Below are 8,903 nucleotides of genomic sequence, written 5' to 3'. Positions count from 1 at the left end.
GAAGATAAAATTGAGATGCTTTATGTAAATGCTATTAGGCTGCTACATTTGCACAATGAGTGAGTGCAAAGCTTCTCTTTAATTGATATTTTTCATTATTCAAGCATACTATTACCTAATACGTCTGAGTCTACATTCACTTTATCCACGAAAATGCTTCAAAATCGCGTTTTTCGTCGGTAAATAGCATTGTAACCTTGCGTCAGTTGACACACGCTTTCACTGCCGCATCCGGACTCTCAGTGCATATTTGTCTATGCATCATGAGCTTAAGTATTGTTTCCTTTTTCGTTAGATCAAGCTTCAACTTCTAGCGCTTAATCGCTCATGCCAAGCAAAGTTTGCGGACTTGTTAAAGGTTAAAAGAAAATATATTTCCTTCAACAGATGTCTATAAAATGAGGCTGCAAATGAGCGGTTTTCTTCTGGCAATTATGGTACTATAGCACGTTGCTGATGGAAGGCGGTCAAGAAAAAGATTATTTGCAGTTGTGCCTCATCGTCACTTATTTGCCAAATGAAATTTTAATTGCTGCTGTTATCCCCGGCTATAGTGTCTACGGTGGCGAGCTTTCTCCGCGGACCTTCAACTTCAAGACCTTCTACTTCAAGACCTTCAACTTCTAAACAACTAAAGGGATATTCTCGTCATACTGCACTGTCCATGACGTGCATGTCGGGTCATCGACATGCATGTTCAATACCATTAGTGCACATGCTGCACCAGACTATATTTACGGACGTTGACTGTTTGCTTTAGGCACTGTTTCAAGCATTGTACGATGGCCGATAACAAAAGTATTTGTTAACGTTTTCAAGTTCCATTCGGAGTATCCGAAACTACGACGCAATGTTAGTCGGAACTAACGTATCTGGTTAATCATGTTATCGCATGATGTTCTTGCTCATTGGCAAACATTATTTCAGCAGTCGATACGTCCTCCAAACTTCAGTAACTGTTACTATATAGTCCCCGTTCGTCACAAACGACCGTTGACATTTTGTCAACCTCAAATTCGAATATATTAACCGTTTACACGCACGAGAATATCCCTTTATCCAAACTAGCAAGTGTGTCTACTGTTTTCTTACTAGGCAAACAAAAGTTTGTCACAGCATGTGCGCAGTTCACTTTACCTATGTGCATTCATACTAAAAGCCATTCGTCTACAAGCAAGTTATTTATTTGCGCTATTGACGTAAGCTTTCATGAAGGCCAAACCAATGCTGATTCGTCAATGCTGATTGTCAGCTTGAAAGTAAAGATGAGCAAAGTGGTTCAACTGAATCTTATGGTTGCAGTAGGGCATATTAGAAGTAAGTGACAAGTATGTGTCAGCAATTGTTTATGCTTCTTAACCCTAGATACTTTTGATTCAATCCTTTTGGTGATGACGTAATGTGGCAGAAAACAGTAGACACACTTCATCTCATCGGAAACCCTGAATGATTGGTATTTGTGAGCATGTGTGCCTGTGAGTGTGTAAGGGTGGATGTGGGTGTGTGGGTATGTATGTGCGTATGTGAGGGTGTGCGTGTCATCTTACACGTAATTTAGTGAATGAGTGAATTGGTACTAGTTTTCAAGTAAATACGTGCATGAGTGCGTGTAGTCAGTGGTGTATGGAACTAGCATTGTGCCTGCCTGCTGCCAACGAAATATGCAAGCCCACACAGAGAAAACAGTTTTATTGTGCAAAACTACATGCTGCTGGCAGGGTTTACATGCAAGTCACATATTGCAGGTCTACCATAAGCAGAGCGATGTGACATCTGATAAGTACCTAACTCACAGCAACACATACTCTGCATGTCCAGGGAAAGTGAGTTGTGCTCGGAACAGATTGGCCAGACAGTTTTGTCCTATCAAATTCAGAATTGTTTCATCCTCCTCACAGTTGCCATTAACATCATGAGCACACATTATTGCTAGATCTGAATGCCAGCTGCCTATTGCACCGCTGGCACGTAGTTTGAGACAAAGATGCCGCCAGTTTTCCACCTCGCTGCTGATACAATGCAATACTGCTACAAAATGTCCGTGTTCTGTGTTTTTAGTGTTGTATGTTTGTATATGAGTCTTGCGTCGTGTGAACATTACCTACATGAGTTAAAGTGTTCCCGCGAAAGTAGGTACTGAATTAGCTCAAGCCAGGATTGCGTTGCGGATATATTTGTAGGCCATACAATGTTTTATGGCGTCATTTACGACATTTCCTGTTTTTCTTGTCGTTGTATGCACGTGAGTTGTGCCGCATGTTGCGCTTGTAAATCATGTTCTCAATGTCATTTTCTTTTGGTACAATTGGTCACCACTACACATCACTCGCATACACTCCCCAAGCAAGTCGGATATCAATCACTGTCCAGAAGTGCATGATGCATTCAACCACGCATAGAACACTGGCACACCAAGAACATGAACTCACGCAAAAACGAGAGGGCTATCACACGACTTCGCATTGGACACACCGCTATCACACACAACTACATCATCACAAGAAGCCCGAGACCGAAATGCAACACCTGCAACACTTTCATCACTGTCAAACATCTGCTACTCACATGCCCACAATACCAACACCACAGGACACACATACAAACATACTGCAGAGACGCCAACATCCCACTAACACTCACAACACTGCTCGGGGACTTACACCCCGAGCTAACAACACTACTCATCCACTAAAGACACAACACTGGGCTGATCAATGACCTGTAAATCTCCTCCCCTAGAGCCAAGGACAAAAAAGCCAAAAAAGCCAAAAAAAGAAGCAAAAAAGAAAAAACAATATTCAAAACAATGAGAATCAAAATAAAAGACCCCAGAATGGCAAAATGGCAAAAAAAACAAAAACAAAAAAAAAATTATAGAAGGGGCAATCCGGCTACCCGGGAGGAGATAGCTAGGAACCCAGTCCCACCCCTCAGCCCACCCTTACGAGCCAAGAAGACAACGGACACTTCAAGGCAACGGACGGACCAACAACGAAGACGGACGACAGAACCGGGCCCAAATACAGGACGCTGTGGTGGCCCGTAAGCTACAAATACCATACCATACCATACCAGTGCATCATGCATCAGAATAAGCTTCATTGAACACACTCGTCATCATGAACGGCATCTAGGAGTTTCATGAGTTTGGATCTGTGACCAGTAAGTGGAATGGGAGCATAATGGTACACGCTACCAAACCAGATATGCCTACACAACGTTAATATTTTTTTTTTGTAATGCAACAAGGGAACGAAAAGCGTGTTCAAAACTTTAACTCCTTGTCCTTATGTGCCTGCAGGCTGATTTCGCAGTATCCAATGGCAACCGTGTATGACCAGGCGCCGCTTGGACGCCTTGTCCAGTCACGTCTTCTGGGACTGTGTGATGACTGCCTCTGCATTCTCAAGTGCCAGTTTCTGCCTCCGGCCCATTTCATTATCAAAGGATGCTGTTAGCTTAACCCGCGCACCGACGGGGGTCTGCGCCACCTTCGCACCGACGGGGGGGGGCGGATGACCGCCCCCCCCTGAGATCTCGAGAACGAAGCAAGATAGCGACAAGCGGTAAACGGCATCGGATACGCACGGTCAAGATCTACAATTTTTACTAAGGTCATTTTCAGGTCAGGTCAAAGATGACGTCACAGGGGTCGAAAAAGTCAAAATGGCGGCGCTAGATATGGAGAGAGTTTTTCTCGAATAACTCTCGAATTAGTCAAGATAGAAACAAACTAAGGGCATCATCGTGATCCTCTCGTCAATCCGCATCGAATGATATATATGTTGACCTCGAAAGGTCAAGGTCAAAGGTTGACCTCAGGTCACGTGACCTCGAGGTCATCATGTATATCATTCGATGCGTCTTGACGAGCTGAACACAATGAGACCATCCACGCGTCTGTATCTTGTTCCTGTACGGAGTTATTGGCCAAAAACCTTTGGTGACCTTTGATGACGTCACATGACCTCACAGCTGCCCAACAGCAAAACAGACCTCAAGGTAGTGAAGGTTGATCGTATATGAAGTCATTATGGTATATGGGGCCATTCCGACCCGTTTTAGTGGTAAAAACAGGGAGTTGATTTTTCCCCCATTGACTTATAATGGGGAGGTCGCGAAATTGACCTGACCTTAGGTCACCGATATCAAAATTCCGAGATATACAAATTGTAGCTACTAATGACCTAATAATATCCTGCGACTTTCAAAGACCTCCGACATCTACTGTAGCTCTGGCACGGTGACAAAGTTGCAAAAAAGTGACTTGAGGTTGGGTCATTCAAAGTGACCTGGTGACCTGACCTTGAAAGGTAGGAGGCTCAAACTTGCACACCATGTGTAAAATTGATGAGGTTATAGTCATACCAAATTTCGCGGCGCTACGCGCCGCGGTTTTCCCGCTATTCGCGAAAAACCTCAGGGGGGGGCGGATATCCGCCCCCCCCCCGTCGGTGCGCGGGTTAACGAACAGCTCTGCTCCAAGATTCCAAACGGTTTTACGGTACTGTATGCCTACAAAACGTTAATATTTTTTGGAGGCGGTAATACTCGGATGAACTGACCTTTATGGGTGGGTATTCAACGTTGAATAAAGTAGGCTTGTAGCCCTCTGCCTATTGACTTCTAAGGGTTTTAGTAATATTTATCGAATATCTCATCTGATATGCATTTTCACTCACAGTCGTCGAAATCGAAAAATCATAAGCTTAGAAATCCGCGGACTTGACATATTATATTTTATCGACGATTCGTTTCGACTTGCTGTCATGTCAGCTAATCATCCGTTGCTTCTCCTATTTTCACAGGTGCATTACCTGTCATCTTTACCGTCGATACCGTTGAAGATTTTACCGTCGATCACGGAGCACCCATTGCGCTGACCGTTGCTGGCACTTTTTTATTTGTCACTAGCTATTAGTTATCTGCAGATATACATTAGCCACCTGTACACCCGCTTACACTAGCTCTCATCATCTAGTTCTACGTATGTGTGTGTTTGTTTTAATTGTATTGCCGATGAATTCGGTAGACATGCTCCGCCCGCAAACATGTACCACATGATGCAGTTCAGTGAATGTAGCAGTTAATCACTCGTAAAAAGCGGTCATGTTTTCGTATAGTGTAGGTATGCATCTATGTAAGCATGTGTTCACACTCATGAGCGATCCACACATGATATTGCATTTCCTGTTCAGTTATATTTTTAGCACTGGAACACGATGCTCATACACTGTGTTGTTATCTTTCTTTTTTCGCCTGCTCCTTCCTCCAACTTGTGTCTTTGAGTATTTCAGTCACATGCTCAAACGTTCTTAAATGCTCTCGCCATCGGTTTACGGATGCGTTGAAAACGGACATGTGATGACCAAATTTAACAATATGCGGACAATGGATCGACTTCTTGAAGCCTGTGGACGTGATACACCTTCTCCATCACCATCAAGAGATCAACATTTTCGAAGACACTTGCGTACGGCTGGTATGTATTCATATTTGAATGTCCATTGTCAACACGTTGCAGAATGCTTTACATTTTGTGTGATCATTTACTGTCCTCATTCCTACACAATGCCAACATGTTTGTCATCGTCTTCATGTACCTATCAATTGGGATTGATGTTTGCGTTTACTGACAGACACTTGTCAACATTTTCAGCAGTGTCCGGCGCAATGCTGAATGCGACCTGTTATCTGTTGGATCTACTCTGTGAGCCCGAACCCCAGTGCAAGTGAGTTGTTTGTTACACCAGTGCCGGAGCACTCTGTAATATGTGCAAGAGCCTGTGACTTTGTTTGCTTGGCTAACTAAACGCATACCTACGGAAAATCATTCCAACGTTGCTTTGGTTTTCAGTTGAGATGTCAATCGGATACCAACTTTTTGGTATACCGATACCAAACCGATACCAACTCGGTATTTGGTATTTCAATCCTAATGTGTTTGGTATTTTGTTGGTATCATGAACCCTCGCTAATGTCTAAGAGGCTAAGAAATCGGTAAAAAGTTGGTTTTTTCCTCATGTTCCCAAGTTGGTTTGGTTTCGGTATATTTCTCCACGGTTTTGGTTGGTATTTGGTTTGGTATCGGTATTCCGATTTTCCGTAATTGACATCACTAGTTTTCAGTGTTTTACTGTATTTTTAAAGCAGTGCCTACACATATCAATCAAATATATCCCGCGCACCGACGGGGGGGCGGATTTCCGCCCCCCCCCCCCCCTGAGGTTTTCCCACTATCTACGGTTTTCAGGTTTTCAGGAAAACCGTGCGCAGGATATTCTAAATGCCTTAATATGGTCCATTCCATAACCATCTAACCGAATTCCCGAATTCCCGATATTCGAACAGAATTTCGCAAACCTTCTCCCTTTCTGGCAGTGGCACTGTTCGACTATAGCGCTGGACGTCGTCTACTTTTTGCTAGAGGGAAAGGTCATCATCCGTCCATGAACTTCGGGCTGCTCACAGCTATATTGCCTTGGCAAGTTCTTTGAGCACTCAATACTGGACTTGGGCTGCGAAAGCTAATGACAATTTGGGGAGCTTGATATTGCAATGGCTATGACGTGAAGGCTCAATATGACGAACAGCTGGACTATTCACCATTGTCAACGCTTATGATAGCTAAATATCATTGTGCTTGGTGTACATTCACGTCTCGTTTCCTTGCTCCATTTGTACCTCACCGGTCGTCCGTCCCCACAGGCCTCGGCTGCAGCACAAGCCACATTCATCGGCCCAATCATCAGTTATTCATCCTGCAAGTTTTAAGTCACTTCGTTGTGACCCGGACATCGTCATCTTTCAACGAGTTCAAATGATTATTTCATTCATCATCGTCGATCAGACTCATCATGTAAAGACACTTCCATAATGCTAGCCGCCATCTACGTTTGTGCAGGAAGCAAATATCAGGTTGTTATTAGCTGCGGGCTACTCAGTACCGACTGAACTACTGGCAGTAGTGTGCGAGCACCTAATACTTGTATTGTGATACCAAAGCTAAAACGGATGATAGCTTAGCGCATAGGGCCCTACCGCTTTCCACACACACACACAAACAAAACTTGACTTTGGGCATTAGCACCATGGCAGGATAAACAGGCAGTTTCGCTGTTTTTCACTGCTTTCATTGGCAGGTGTTACTGCTCATTCCCGTTTTATGTGATGTTAGAACAGCCCTTCACCATAGTCCTGTTTTCTCCTTTGCCGTTTTCCATAGACATCAGATGCGACATGCACTCCAACGATCGGTCAGGCGCATCACCGTCAATCCGGTCGCCTGTTAAGCAGTTCGTAATCACCGTCAGTCTTCGACATCTGTCAACACACTTATCCACATTATCGCCTTACTTTTGATCTTATCAATATGCAAGAATGAGTGCAAAATGCATTCCAATATTGCATCAGTTGATGTTGTATCGCAATGACACCGCGTCCTCACCTCACATCTGTTGTGCATACTTGATCACGAATGCCAGTTATACGCAGATTCACATGGTGAAGTTTTACTCCGTTGACGTTTTCTTTCCATTCTTGTAGTCGATCAAGAGGGATTACAGTTGCACATGCGGCCTTACACATGCGTCCTTACATGTTAGCTGATTGATATGTTGGACACACTGGTTCCTGTGACTCCAAGTAGTTCTGCATTGGTATTGCTTCACTTTATATGTTCTACCCAAAGATCGTTTCTAGTTTTGTCTTAGCTTGCAGCTGTATGCCATGAACATACAGGGTACTGCGCATCTTTACCGTGACATTCCTGTAGTTTCGTCACTTTCGCGGATGATTAGGACCATGAGCTCAGTTGCAGATGCGTCCAGCAGCCACCGACATTTCTACACTTTAAATTCCTAGTCTCGGATCTTATCCACATACCAACATGATTTGAACATTTCACACGTTTAGTGATGAAATGAGCAGGTATCATCTACTACATTATATTTTCATGTAAAGCACACTCCAGTCTGTGAAAAAAAGAAAACCATTAGGAGCAACAATCATGCCTTAGACAGTATAGTTGCCATAGATATTACGTTGTGCAGCGGGCAGGCCGGTGCACGAAATGGCGAGTGTGAATGCAGGAATGCGTGTGAAAAACTGCCTAGGTGTGGAGTGGCTGGTTTGTCTTCCGTTACATCGTAACGGGCTCTTGACGTAGTCTTTTTTTAGTAACACCAATCATCTTTCGAACTTGAATTAACGTAATTGAAAGATGGCTATCACATTTGGAGCCAACTTATTTGCTAATTGCGTCAAGGGCGGGCAGCGCGGTGCGTGGATGCCTTTTGGTAAAGCTCACGTCCTAATATACTATCCTGCCCTTACCAAGCGTGCATCCATGTTTCCTCCATCCGGCTCCTCGTGCCGCTGCCTGGAATATTAGCCTACGGCTAATATACCAAGAGATGGAAAACTTTTCGTTGGTATGGAATATGGATGCCTCGTGGTTCAACTGGTGATGTTCAAAACAACTGTACCGTGTGTCAGGTAGGTCTTACTTACTCACTTTCCGCTTCATTTTTTTTTTCTCGGCCGCGTAGGAAATACCTATGATTTGACGGTAATCGTGGCGCTTTTGTTTCAGTGGCTGAATGACAGCGACATCTATAACTCAGGCTGCACTCAGAGCCCGAGTCTGAGTTTGGCTAAAAAAAATCGCCCATGAAAAATTCGCCCATCGCCCGCCCGCCGCGATGCGGGTGATTTTGTTTTTGCGTCGTTTTCGGTAAAAGGTTTATTTTCGGTTGGCGGCGGCCGGGCGCATTTTTGCGGTTTTTGCGTTTGACGGCGGGCGGCCGTTTTTTGCGGCGTTTTGCGGTTGGCGGCGTAGAGTGCAGTGCACGTCAGTTCGTAGAACACGCACTCCGATCTGCACGTGCAAGGCTCATCCTCTC

General features: G+C 44.2%; 1 long non-coding RNA gene across 1 annotated transcript; it reads left to right on the top strand.

Moving 5' to 3' along the window:
- Window positions 1-4,469: 4,469 nt before the first annotated feature.
- On the top strand, window positions 4,470-8,532 carry LOC122376281. The gene is made up of 3 exons (XR_006255582.1): window positions 4,470-5,482; window positions 5,660-5,732; window positions 6,382-8,532. It is a non-coding gene; the product is annotated as an uncharacterized LOC122376281 (long non-coding RNA).
- The last annotated feature ends 371 nt before the right edge of the window (window positions 8,533-8,903 follow it).

The sequence above is a fragment of the Amphibalanus amphitrite genome, unplaced genomic scaffold (assembly GCF_019059575.1).
Source record: "Amphibalanus amphitrite isolate SeventyFive unplaced genomic scaffold, NRLGWU_Aamphi_draft 002083F_arrow, whole genome shotgun sequence".
NCBI classification, from domain to species: Eukaryota; Metazoa; Arthropoda; class Thecostraca; order Balanomorpha; family Balanidae; genus Amphibalanus; species Amphibalanus amphitrite.
Note: the sequence above shows the minus strand (reverse complement) of the source record. Positions and strands in the feature narration are given on the sequence as shown.